Source organism: Festucalex cinctus, chromosome 15 (assembly GCF_051991245.1).
Source record: "Festucalex cinctus isolate MCC-2025b chromosome 15, RoL_Fcin_1.0, whole genome shotgun sequence".
Lineage (NCBI taxonomy): Eukaryota > Metazoa > Chordata > Actinopteri > Syngnathiformes > Syngnathidae > Festucalex > Festucalex cinctus.
This window is the reverse complement of record NC_135425.1, coordinates 24,449,519-24,464,694: the sequence shown is the minus strand read 5'-3', so window position 1 is coordinate 24,464,694 and position 15,176 is coordinate 24,449,519.

Genomic DNA, 15,176 nt, shown 5'->3' with positions numbered 1-15,176 from the left:
CGTTTTTTTAACAAAATAAAAAATGCCTTACTATACATGGTCGTTTTTTTAACAAAATCAAAAACGCCTTACTATACATGGTCGTTTTTTTAATCAAATAAAAAACGCCTTACTATACATGGTCGTTTTTTTTAACAAAATAAAACACGCCTTACTATACATGGTCGTTTTTTTAATCAAATAAAAAACGCCTTACTATACATGGTCGTTTTTTTAACAAAATTAAAAACGCCTTACTATACATGGTCGTTTTTTTAATCAAATAAAAAACGCCTTACTATACATGGTCGTTTTTTTTAACAAAATAAAACACGCCTTACTATACATGGTCGTTTTTTTAACAAAATAAAAAACGCCTTACTATACATGGTCGTTTTTTTAACAAAATAAAAAACGCCTTGCTATACATGGGCGTTTTTTTAATCAAATAAAAAACGCCTTACGACACATGGTCGTTTTTTTAACAAAATCAAAAACGCCTTACGATACATGGTCGTTTTTTTAATCAAATAAAAAACGCCTTACGATACATGGTCGTTTTTTTAACAACAGAAAAACGCCTTACTATACATGGTCGTTTTTTTAACAACAAAAAAACGCCTTACTATACATGGTCGTTTTTTTAACAACAAAAAAACGCCTTACTATACATGGTCGTTTTTTTAACAAAATAAAAAACGCCTTACTATACATGGTCGTTTTTTTAACAACAAAAAAACGCCTTACTATACATGGTCGTTTTTTTAACAAAATAAAAAACGCCTTGCTATACATGGGCGTTTTTTTAATCAAATAAAAAACGCCTTACTATACATGGTCGTTTTTTTAACAAAATCAAAAACGCCTTACGATACATGGTCGTTTTTTTAATCAAATAAAAAACGCCTTACTATACATGGTCGTTTTTTTAACAAAATCAAAAACGCCTTACGATACATGGTCGTTTTTTTAACAACAAAAAAACGCCTTACTATACATGGTCGTTTTTTTAACAACAAAAAAACGCCTTACTATACATGGTCGTTTTTTTAACAAAATAAAAAACGCCTTACTATACATGGTCGTTTTTTTAATCAAATAAAAAACGCCTTACTATACATGGTCGTTTTTTTAACAAAATAAAAAACGCCTTACGATACATGGTCGTTTTTTTAACAACAAAAAAACGCCTTACTATACATGGTCGTTTTTTTAACAAAATAAAAAACGCCTTACTATACATGGTCGTTTTTTTAATCAAATAAAAAACGCCTTACTATACATGGTCGTTTTTTTAACAAAATAAAAAACGCCTTACTATACATGGTCGTTTTTTTAATCAAATAAAAAACGGCTTACTATACATGGTCGTTTTTTTAACAAAATAAAAAACGCCTTACTATACATGCTCGTTTTTTTAATCAAATAAAAAACGCCTTACTATACATGGTCGTTTTTTTAACAAAATAAAAAACGCCTTACTATACATGCTCGTTTTTTTAATCAAATAAAAAACGGCTTACTATACATGGTCGTTTTTTTAACAAAATAAAAAACGCCTTACTATACATGGTCGTTTTTTTAACAAAATAAAAAACGCCTTACTATACATGGTCGTTTTTTTAATCAAATAAAAAACGCCTTACTATACATGGTCGTTTTTTTAACAAAATAAAAAACGCCTTACTATACATGGTCGTTTTTTTAATCAAATAAAAAACGCCTTACTATACATGGTCGTTTTTTTAATCAAATAAAAAACGCCTTACTATACATGGTCGTTTTTTTAATCAAATAAAAAACGCCTTACTATACATGGTCGTTTTTTTAATCAAATAAAAAACGCCTTACTATACATAGTCGTTTTTTTAACAAAATAAAAAACGCCTTACTATACATGGTCGTTTTTTTAACAAAATAAAAAACGCCTTACTATACATGGTCGTTTTTTTAATGAAATAAAAAACGCCTTACTATACATGGTCGATTTTTTAATCTAATAAAAAACGCCTTACTATACATGGTCGTTTTTTTAATCAAATAAAAAACGCCTTACTATACATAGTCGTTTTTTTAACAAAATAAAAAACGCCTAAATATACATAGTCGTTTTTTTTAACAAAATAAAAAACGCCTAAATATACATGGTCGTTTTTTTTAACAAAATAAAAAAAATGCCTTACTATACATGGTCGATTTTTTAATCAAATAAAAAATGCCTTACTATACATGGTCGTTTTTTTAATCAAATAAAAAACGCCTTACTATACATGGTCGTTTTTTTAATCAAATAAAAAACGCCTTACTATACATGGTCTTTTTTTTAATCAAATAAAAAACGCCGGTCGTTTTTTTAACAAAATAAAAAACGCCTTACTATACATGGTCGTTTTTTTTTATCAAATAAAAAACGCCGGTCGTTTTTTTAACAAAATAAAAAACGCCTTACTATACATGGTCGTTTTTTTAATCAAATAAAAAACGCCTTACTATACATGGTCGTTTTTTTTAACAAAATAAAACACGCCTTACTATACATGGTCGTTTTTTTAACAAAATAAAAAACGCCTTACTATACATGGTCGTTTTTTTAACAAAATAAAAAACGCCTTACTATACATGGTCGTTTTTTTAACAAAATAAAAAACGCCTTACTATACATGGTCGTTTTTTTAATCAAATAAAAAACGCCTTACTATACATGGTCGTTTTTTTAACAACAGAAAAACGCCTTACTATACATGGTCGTTTTTTTAACAAAATAAAAAACGCCTTACTATACATGGTCGTTTTTTTAACAACAAAAAAACGCCTTACTATACATGGTCGTTTTTTTAACAAAATAAAAAACGCCTTACTATACATGGTCGTTTTTTTAACAAAATAAAAAACGCCTTACTATACATGGTCGTTTTTTTAACAACAAAAAAACGCCTTACTATACATGGTCGTTTTTTTAACAACAAAAAAACGCCTTACTATACATGGTCGTTTTTTTAACAAAATAAAAAACGCCTTACTATACATGGTCGTTTTTTTAATCAAATAAAAAACGCCTTACTATACATGGTCGTTTTTTTAACAAAATAAAAAACGCCTTACGATACATGGTCGTTTTTTTAACAACAAAAAAACGCCTTACTATACATGGTCGTTTTTTTAACAAAATCAAAAGCGCCTTACTATACATGGTCGTTTTTTAAATCGAATAAAAAACGCCTTACTATAGATGGTCGTTTTTTTTTAATCAAATAAAAATGCCTTACTATACATGGTCGATTTTTTAATCAAATAAAAAACGCCTTACTATACATGGTCGTTTTTTTAACAAAATTAAAAACGCCTTACTATACATGGTCGTTTTTTTAATCAAATAAAAAACGCCTTACTATACATGGTCGTTTTTTTTAACAAAATAAAACACGCCTTACTATACATGGTCGTTTTTTTAATCAAATAAAAAACGCCTTACTATACATGGTCGTTTTTTTAACAAAATTAAAAACGCCTTACTATACATGGTCGTTTTTTTAATCAAATAAAAAACGCCTTACTATACATGGTCGTTTTTTTTAACAAAATAAAACACGCCTTACTATACATGGTCGTTTTTTTAACAAAATAAAAAACGCCTTACTATACATGGTCGTTTTTTTAACAAAATAAAAAACGCCTTACTATACATGGTCGTTTTTTTAACAAAATAAAAAACGCCTTACTATACATGGTCGTTTTTTTAATCAAATAAAAAACGCCTTACTATACATGGTCGTTTTTTAAATCGAATAAAAAACGCCTTACTATAGATGGTCGTTTTTTTAACAAAATAAAAAATGCCTTACTATACATGGTCGTTTTTTTAACAAAATCAAAAGCGCCTTACTATACATGGTCGTTTTTTAAATCGAATAAAAAACGCCTTACTATAGATGGTCGTTTTTTTTTAATCAAATAAAAATGCCTTACTATACATGGTCGTTTTTTTTTAACAAAATAAAAAACGCCTTACTATACATGGTCGTTTTTTTAATCAAATAAAAAACGCCTTACTATACATGGTCGTTTTTTTAACAAAATAAAAAACGCCTTACTATACATGCTCGTTTTTTTAATCAAATAAAAAACGGCTTACTATACATGGTCGTTTTTTTAACAAAATAAAAAACGCCTTACTATACATGGTCGTTTTTTTAACAAAATAAAAAACGCCTTACTATACATGCTCGTTTTTTTAACAAAATAAAAAACGCCTTACTATACATGGTCGTTTTTTTAATCAAATAAAAAACGCCTTACTATACATGGTCGTTTTTTTAATCAAATAAAAAACGCCTTACTATACATGGTCGTTTTTTTAATCAAATAAAAAACGCCTTACTATACATGGTCGTTTTTTTTAACAAAATTAAAAACGCCTTACTATACATGGTCGTTTTTTTAATCAAATAAAAAACGCCTTACTATACATGGTCGTTTTTTTTAACAAAATAAAACACGCCTTACTATACATGGTCGTTTTTTTAACAAAATAAAAAACGCCTTACTATACATGGTCGTTTTTTTAACAAAATAAAAAACGCCTTACTATACATGGTCGTTTTTTTTAACAAAATAAAAAACGCCTTACTATACATGGTCGTTTTTTTAATCAAATAAAAAACGCCTTACTATACATGGTCGTTTTTTTAACAAAATCAAAAACGCCTTACGATACATGGTCGTTTTTTTAACAACAGAAAAACGCCTTACTATACATGGTCGTTTTTTTAACAACAAAAAAACGCCTTACTATACATGGTCGTTTTTTTAACAAAATAAAAAACGCCTTACTATACATGGTCGTTTTTTTAATCAAATAAAAAACGCCTTACTATACATGGTCGTTTTTTTAACAAAATAAAAAATGCCTTACTATACATGGTCGTTTTTTTAACAAAATAAAAAACGCCTTACTATACATGGTCGTTTTTTTTATCAAATAAAAAACGCCTTACTATACATGGTCGTTTTTTTAACAACAGAAAAACGCCTTACTATACATGGTCGTTTTTTTAACAACAAAAAAACGCCTTACTATACATGGTCGTTTTTTTAACAAAATAAAAAATGCCTTACTATACATGGTCGTTTTTTAAATCGAATAAAAAACGCCTTACTATACATGGTCGATTTTTAAATCGAATAAAAAACGCCTTACTATAGATGGTCGTTTTTTTTTAATCAAATAAAAATGCCTTACTATACATGGTCGTTTTTTTTTAACAAAATAAAAAACGCCTTACTATACATGGTCGTTTTTTTAATCAAATAAAAAACGCCTTACTATACATGGTCGTTTTTTTAACAAAATAAAAAACGCCTTACTATACATGCTCGTTTTTTTAATCAAATAAAAAACGGCTTACTATACATGGTCGTTTTTTTAACAAAATAAAAAACGCCTTACTATACATGGTCGTTTTTTTAACAAAATAAAAAACGCCTTACTATACGTGGTCGTTTTTTTAATCAAATAAAAAACGCCTTACTATACATGGTCGTTTTTTTAACAAAATAAAAAACGCCTTACGATACATGGTCGTTTTTTTAACAACAGAAAAACGCCTTACTATACATGGTCGTTTTTTTAACAAAATAAAAAACGCCTTACTATACATGGTCGTTTTTTTAACAAAATAAAAAACGCCTTACTATACATGGTCGTTTTTTTAATCAAATAAAAAACGCCTTACTATACATGGTCGTTTTTTTAATCAAATAAAAAACGCCTTACTATACATAGTCGTTTTTTTAACAAAATAAAAAACGCCTTACTATACATGGTCGTTTTTTTAACAAAATAAAAAACGCCTTACTATACATGGTCGTTTTTTTAATGAAATAAAAAACGCCTTACTATACATGGTCGATTTTTTAATCAAATAAAAAACGCCTTACTATACATGGTCGTTTTTTTAATCAAATAAAAAACGCCTTACTATACATAGTCGTTTTTTTAACAAAATAAAAAACGCCTAAATATACATAGTCGTTTTTTTTAACAAAATAAAAAACGCCTAAATATACATGGTCGTTTTTTTTAACAAAATAAAAAAAATGCCTTACTATACATGGTCGATTTTTTAATCAAATAAAAAATGCCTTACTATACATGGTCTTTTTTTTAATCAAATAAAAAACGCCGGTCGTTTTTTTAACAAAATAAAAAACGCCTTACTATACATGGTCGTTTTTTTAATCAAATAAAAAACGCCTTACTATACATGGTCGTTTTTTTTAACAAAATAAAACACGCCTTACTATACATGGTCGTTTTTTTAATCAAATAAAAAACGCCTTACTATACCTTACTATACATGGTCGTTTTTTTAACAAAATAAAAAACGCCTTACTATACATGGTCGTTTTTTTAATCAAATAAAAAACGCCTTACTATACCTTACTATACATGGTCGTTTTTTTAACAAAATAAAAAACGCCTTACTATACATGGTCGTTTTTTTAATCAAATAAAAAACGCCTTACTATACATGGTCGTTTTTTTTAACAAAATAAAACACGCCTTACTATACATGGTCGTTTTTTTAACAAAATAAAAAACGCCTTACTATACATGGTCGTTTTTTTAACAAAATAAAAAACGCCTTACTATACATGGTCGTGTTTTTAACAAAATAAAAAACGCCTTACTATACATGGTCGTTTTTTTAATCAAATAAAAAACGCCTTACTATACATGGTCGTTTTTTTAACAACAGAAAAACGCCTTACTATACATGGTCGTTTTTTTAACAACAAAAAAACGCCTTACTATACATGGTCGTTTTTTTAACAAAATAAAAAACGCCTTACTATACATGGTCGTTTTTTTAACAAAATAAAAAACGCCTTACTATACATGGTCGTTTTTTTAACAACAAAAAAACGCCTTACTATACATGGTCGTTTTTTTAACAACAAAAAAACGCCTTACTATACATGGTCGTTTTTTTAACAAAATAAAAAACGCCTTACTATACATGGTCGTTTTTTTAACAAAATAAAAAACGCCTTACGATACATGGTCGTTTTTTTAACAACAAAAAAACGCCTTACTATACATGGTCGTTTTTTTAACAAAATCAAAAGCGCCTTACTATACATGGTCGTTTTTTAAATCGAATAAAAAACGCCTTACTATAGATGGTCGTTTTTTTTTAATCAAATAAAAATGCCTTACTATACATGGTCGATTTTTTTAATCAAATAAAAAACGCCTTACTATACATGGTCGTTTTTTTAATCAAATAAAAAACGCCTTACTATACATGGTCGTTTTTTTTAACAAAATAAAACACGCCTTACTATACATGGTCGTTTTTTTAATCAAATAAAAAACGCCTTACTATACATGGTCGTTTTTTTAACAAAATTAAAAACGCCTTACTATACATGGTCGTTTTTTTAACAAAATAAAAAACGCCTTACTATACATGGTCGTTTTTTTAATCAAATAAAAAACGCCTTACTATACATGGTCGTTTTTTTTAACAAAATAAAACACGCCTTACTATACATGGTCGTTTTTTTAATCAAATAAAAAACGCCTTACTATACATGGTCGTTTTTTTAACAAAATTAAAAACGCCTTACTATACATGGTCGTTTTTTTAACAAAATAAAAAACGCCTTCCTATACATGGTCGTTTTTTTAACAAAATCAAAAACGCCTTACTATACATGGTCGTTTTTTTAACAACAAAAAAACGCCTTACTATACATGGTCGTTTTTTTAACAAAATAAAAAACGCCTTACTATACATGGTCGTTTTTTTAATCAAATAAAAAACGCCTTACTATACATGGTCGTTTTTTTAACAAAATAAAAAATGCCTTACTATACATGGTCGTTTTTTTAACAAAATCAAAAGCGCCTTACTATACATGGTCGTTTTTTAAATCGAATAAAAAACGCCTTACTATACATGGTCGATTTTTAAATCGAATAAAAAACGCCTTACTATAGATGGTCGTTTTTTTTTAATCAAATAAAAATGCCTTACTATACATGGTCGTTTTTTTTAACAAAATAAAACACGCCTTACTATACATGGTCGTTTTTTTAATCAAATAAAAAACGCCTTACTATACATGGTCGTTTTTTTTAACAAAATAAAACACGCCTTACTATACATGGTCGTTTTTTTAACAAAATAAAAAACGCCTTACTATACATGGTCGTTTTTTTAACAAAATAAAAAACGCCTTACTATACATGGTCGTTTTTTTAACAAAATAAAAAACGCCTTACTATACATGGTCGTTTTTTTAATCAAATAAAAAACGCCTTACTATACATGGTCGTTTTTTTAACAAAATCCAAAACGCCTTACTATACATGGTCGTTTTTTTAATCACATAAAAAACGCCTAAATATACATGGTCGTTTTTTTAACAAAATAAAAAAGGCCTTACAATACATGGTCGATTTTTTAATCAAATAAAAAACGCCTTACTATACATGGTCGTTTTTTTTAACAAAATAAAACACGCCTTACTATACATGGTCGTTTTTTTAACAAAATAAAAAACGCCTTACTATACATGGTCGTTTTTTTAACAAAATAAAAAACGCCTTACTATACATGGTCGTTTTTTTAACAAAATAAAAAACGCCTTACTATACATGGTCGTTTTTTTAATCAAATAAAAAACGCCTTACTATACATGGTCGTTTTTTTAACAAAATCCAAAACGCCTTACTATACATGGTCGTTTTTTTAATCACATAAAAAACGCCTAAATATACATGGTCGTTTTTTTAACAAAATAAAAAAGGCCTTACAATACATGGTCGATTTTTTAATCAAATAAAAAACGCCTTACTATACATGGTCGTTTTTTTAACAAAATAAAAAACGCCTTACTATACATGGTCGTTTTTTTAACAAAATAAAAAACGCCTTACTATACATGGTCGTTTTTTTAATCAAATAAAAAACGCCTTACTATACATGGTCGTTTTTTTAACAAAATAAAAATGGCCTTACAATACATGGTCGATTTTTTAATCAAATAAAAAACGCCTTACTATACATGGTCGTTTTTTTAATCAAATAAAAAACGCCTTACTATACATGGTCGTTTTTTTTTTAACAAAATAAAAAACGCCTTACTATACATGGTCGTTTTTTTAATCAAATAAAAAACGCCTTACTATACATGGTCGTTTTTTTAACAAAATAAAAAACGCCTTACTATACATGGTCGTTTTTTTAATCAAATAAAAAACGGCTTACTATACATGGTCGTTTTTTTAACAAAATAAAAAACGCCTTACTATACATGCTCGTTTTTTTAATCAAATAAAAAACGCCTTACTATACATGGTCGTTTTTTTAACAAAATAAAAAACGCCTTACTATACATGGTCGTTTTTTTAATCAAATAAAAAACGCCTTACTATACATGGTCGTTTTTTTAATCAAATAAAAAACGCCTTACTATACATGGTCGTTTTTTTAATCAAATAAAAAACGCCTTACTATACATGGTCTTTTTTTTAATCAAATAAAAAACGCCTAAATATACATAGTCGTTTTTTTTAACAAAATAAAAAACGCCTAAATATACATGGTCGTTTTTTTTAACAAAATAAAAAAAATGCCTTACTATACATGGTCGTTTTTTTAATCAAATAAAAAACGCCTTACTATACATGGTCTTTTTTTTAATCAAATAAAAAACGCCGGTCGTTTTTTTAACAAAATAAAAAACGCCTTACTATACATGGTCGTTTTTTTTTATCAAATAAAAAACGCCGGTCGTTTTTTTAACAAAATAAAAAACGCCTTACTATACATGGTCGTTTTTTTAACAAAATAAAAAACGCCTTACTATACATGGTCGTTTTTTTAACAAAATAAAAAACGCCTTACTATACATGGTCGTTTTTTTAATCAAATAAAAAACGCCTTACTATACATGGTCGTTTTTTTAACAAAATAAAAAACGCCTTACGATACATGGTCGTTTTTTTAACAACAAAAAAACGCCTTACTATACATGGTCGTTTTTTTAACAAAATCAAAAGCGCCTTACTATACATGGTCGTTTTTTAAATCGAATAAAAAACGCCTTACTATAGATGGTCGTTTTTTTTTAATCAAATAAAAATGCCTTACTATACATGGTCGATTTTTTAATCAAATAAAAAACGCCTTACTATACATGGTCGTTTTTTTTAACAAAATTAAAAACGCCTTACTATACATGGTCGTTTTTTTAATCAAATAAAAAACGCCTTACTATACATGGTCGTTTTTTTTAACAAAATAAAACACGCCTTACTATACATGGTCGTTTTTTTAATCAAATAAAAAACGCCTTACTATACATGGTCGTTTTTTTAACAAAATAAAAAACGCCTTACTATACATGGCCGTTTTTTTAACAAAATAAAAAACGCCTTACTATACATGGTCGTTTTTTTAATCAAATAAAAAACGGCTTACTATACATGGTCGTTTTTTTAATCAAATAAAAAACGGCTTACTATACATGGTCGTTTTTTTAACAAAATAAAAAACGCCTTACTATACATGGTCGTTTTTTTAACAAAATAAAAAACGCCTTACTATACATGGTCGTTTTTTTAACAAAATAAAAAACGCCTTACTATACATGGTCGTTTTTTTAACAAAATAAAAAACGCCTTACTATACATGCTCGTTTTTTTAATCAAATAAAAAACGGCTTACTATACATGGTCGTTTTTTTAATCAAATAAAAAACGGCTTACTATACATGGTCGTTTTTTTAACAAAATAAAAAACGCCTTACTATACATGGTCGTTTTTTTAATCAAATAAAAAACGCCTTACTATACATGGTCGTTTTTTTAACAAAATAAAAAACGCCTTACTATACATGGTCGTTTTTTTAATCACATAAAAAACGCCTTACTATACATGGTCGTTTTTTTAATCAAATAAAAAGCGCCTTACTATACATGGTCGTTTTTTTAACAAAATAAAAAACGCCTTACGATACATGGTCGTTTTTTTAACAACAAAAAAACGCCTTACTATACATGGTCGATTTTTTAATCAAATAAAAAACGCCTTACTATACATGGTCGTTTTTTTTTAACAAAATAAAAAACGCCTTACTATACATGGTCGTTTTTTTAATCAAATAAAAAACGGCTTACTATACATGGTCGTTTTTTTAACAAAATAAAAAACGCCTTACTATACATGGTCGTTTTATTAACAAAATAAAAAACGCCTTACTATACATGGTCGTTTTTTTAACAAAATAAAAAACGCCTTACTATACATGGTCGTTTTTTTAATCAAATAAAAAACGCCTTACTATACATGGTCGTTTTTTTAACAAAATAAAAAACGCCTTACTATACATGGTCGTTTTTTTAATCAAATAAAAAACGGCTTACTATACATGGTCGTTTTTTTAACAAAATAAAGAAAACGCCTTACTATACATGGTCGTTTTTTTAATCAAATAAAAAACGCCTTACTATACATGGTCGTTTTTTTAATCAAATAAAAAACGCCTTACTATACATGGTCGTTTTTTTAATCAAATAAAAAACGCCTTACTATACATGGTCGTTTTTTTAATCAAATAAAAAACGCCTTACTATACATTGTCTTTTTTTTAATCAAATAAAAAACGCCGGTCGTTTTTTTAACAAAATAAAAAACGCCTTACTATACATGGTCGATTTTTTAATCAAATAAAAAACGCCTTACTATACATAGTCGTTTTTTTAACAAAATAAAAAATGCCTTACTATACATGGTCGTTTTTTTTAACAAAATAAAAAACGCCTAAATATACATGGTCGATTTTTTAATCAAATAAAAAACGCCTTACTATACATGGTTGTTTTTTTTTTTTTTTTTGTTTTTTTAATAAAATAAAAAACGCCTTACTATACATGGTCGTTTTTTTTAATGAAATAAAAAACGCCTTACTATACATAGTCGTTTTTTTTGTGGTTTTTTTTTGTTTTTTTTTTAAGAAAATAAAAATGCCTTACTATACATGGTCGTTTTTTTAACAAAGTAAAAAACGCCTTACTATACATGGTCTTTTTTTTAATCAAATAAAAAACGCCGGTCGTTTTTTTAACAAAATAAAAAACGCCTTACTATACATGGTCGATTTTTTAATAAAAAAAAAAACGCCTTACTATACATAGTCGTTTTTTTAACAAAATAAAAAATGCCTTACTATACATGGTCGTTTTTTTTAACAAAATAAAAAACGCCTAAATATACATGGTCGATTTTTTAATCAAATAAAAAACGCCTTACTATGCATGGTTGCTTTTGTTTTTTTTTTGTTTTTTTTAAGAAAATAAAAATGCCTTACTATACATGGTCGTTTTTTTAATCAAATAAAAAACGCCTTACTATACATGGTCTTTTTTTTAATCAAATAAAAAACGCCGGTCGTTTTTTTAACAAAATAAAAAACGCCTTACTATACATGGTCATTTTTTAACAAAATAAAAAACGCCTTACTATACATGGTCGTTTTTTTAACAAAATAAAAAATGCCTTACTATACATGGTCGTTTTTTTAACAAAATAAAAAACGCCTTACTATACATGGTCGTTTTTTTAACAAAATAAAAAACGCCTTACTATACATGGTCGTTTTTTTAATGAAATAAAAAATGCCTTACTATACATAGTCATTTTTTTAACAAAATAAAAAATGCCTTACTATACATGGTCGTTTTTTTAACAAAATAAAAAATGCCTTACTATACATGGTCGTTTTTTTAACAAAATAAAAAACGCCTTACTATACATGGTCGTTTTTTTAACAAAATAAAAAATGCCTTACTATACATGGTCGTTTTTTTAACAAAATAAAAAACGCCTTACTATACATGGTCGTTTTTTTAATGAAATAAAAAACGCCTTACTATACATAGTCGTTTTTTTGTTGTTTTTTTTTTGTTTTTTTTTAAGAAAATAAAAATGCCTTACTATACATGGTCGTTTTTTTAATCAAATAAAAAACGCCTTACTATACATGGTCTTTTTTTTAATCAAATAAAAAACGCCGGTCGTTTTTTTAACAAAATAAAAAACGCCTTACTATACATGGTCGTTTTTTTTTATCAAATAAAAAACGCCGGTCGTTTTTTTTTAACAAAATAAAAAACAACCATTTTTATTTGATTAAAAAAACGACCATGTATAGTAAGGCGTTTTTTATTTTATTAAAACAAAAAAAAAAAAAAAAAAACAACAACCATGTAGTCAGGCGTTTTTTATTTTGTTAAAAAAAACGACCATGTATAGTAAGGCGTTTTTTATTTGATTAAAAAATCGAGCATGTATAGTAAGGCGTTTTTTATTTTGTTAAAAAAAACGACCATGTATAGTAAGGCGTTTTTTATTTTGTTAAAAAAAACGACCATGTATAGTAAGGCGTTTTTTATTTGATTAAAAAATCGAGCATGTATAGTAAGGCGTTTTTTATTTGATTAAAAAAATGACCATGTATAGTAAGGCGTTTTTTATTTTATTAAAAAAACAAAAACAAAAAAAAAAACAACCATGTATTGTAAGACGTTTTTTATTTGATTAAAAAAACGACCATGTATAGTAAGGCGTTTTTTTTTGTTAAAAAAACGACCATGTATCGTAAGGCGTTTTTTATTTTGTTAAAAAAACGACCATGTATAGTAAGGCGTTTTTTATTTGATTAAAAAATCGAGCATGTATAGTAAGGCGTTTTTTATTTTGTTAAAAAAACGACCATGTATAGTAAGGCGTTTTTTATTTGATTAAAAAAACGACCATGTATAGTAAGGCGTTTTTTATGTGATTAAAAAAACGAGCATGTATAGTAAGGCGTTTTTTATTTTGTTAAAAAAACGACCATGTATAGTAAGGCGTTTTTTATTTTGTTAAAAAAACGACCATGTATAGTAAGGCGTTTTTTATTTGATTAAAAAAACGACCATGTATAGTAAGGCGTTTTTTATGTGATTAAAAAAACGAGCATGTATAGTAAGGCGTTTTTTATTTTGTTAAAAAAACGACCATGTATAGTAAGGCGTGTTTTATTTTGTTAAAAAAACGACTATGTATAGTTAGGCGTTTTTTATTTGATTAAAAAAACGACCATGTATAGTAAGGCGTTTTTTATTTGATTAAAAAAACGACCATGTATAGTAAGGCGTTTTTTATTTTGTTAAAAAAACGACCATGTATAGTAAGGCGTTTTTTATTTTGTTAAAAAAACGACCATGTATAGTAAGGCGTTTTTTTTTTTGTTAAAAAAACGACCATGTATAGTAAGGCGTTTTTTATTTTGTTAAAAAAACGAGCATGTATAGTAAGGCGTTTTTTATTTTGTTAAAAAAACGACCATGTATAGTAAGGCGTTTTTTATTTTGTTAAAAAAACGAGCATGTATAGTAAGGCGTTTTTTATTTTGTTAAAAAAACGACCATGTATAGTAAGGCGTTTTTTATTTGATTAAAAAATCGACCATGTATAGTAAGGCGTTTTTTATTTTGTTAAAAAAACGACCATGTATAGTAAGGCGTTTTTTATTTTGTTAAAAAAACGACCATGTATAGTAAGGCGTTTTTTATTTTGTTAAAAAAACGACCATGTATAGTAAGGCGTTTTTTATGTGATTAAAAAAACGACCATGTATAGTAAGGCGTTTTTTATTTTGTTAAAAAAACGACCATATATAGTAAGGCGTTTTTTATTTTGTTAAAAAAACGACCATGTATAGTGAGGCGTTTTTTATTTGATTAAAAAAACGACCATGTATAGTAAGGCGTTTTTTATTTGATTAAAAAAACGACCATGTATAGTAAGGCGTTTTTTATTTTGTTAAAAAAACGACCATGTATAGTAAGGCGTTTTTTATTTGATTAAAAAATCGACCATGTATTGTAAGGCCTTTTTTATTTTGTTAAAAAAACGAGCATGTATAGTAAGGCGTTTTTTATTTTGTTAAAAAAACGACCATGTATAGTAAGGCGTTTTTTATTTGATTAAAAAATCGACCATGTATAGTAAGGCGTTTTTTATTTTGTTAAAAAAACGACCATGTATAGTAAGGCGTTTTTTATTTTGTTAAAAAAACGACCATGTATAGTAAGGCGTTTTTTATTTTGTTAAAAAAACGACCATGTATAGTAAGGCGTT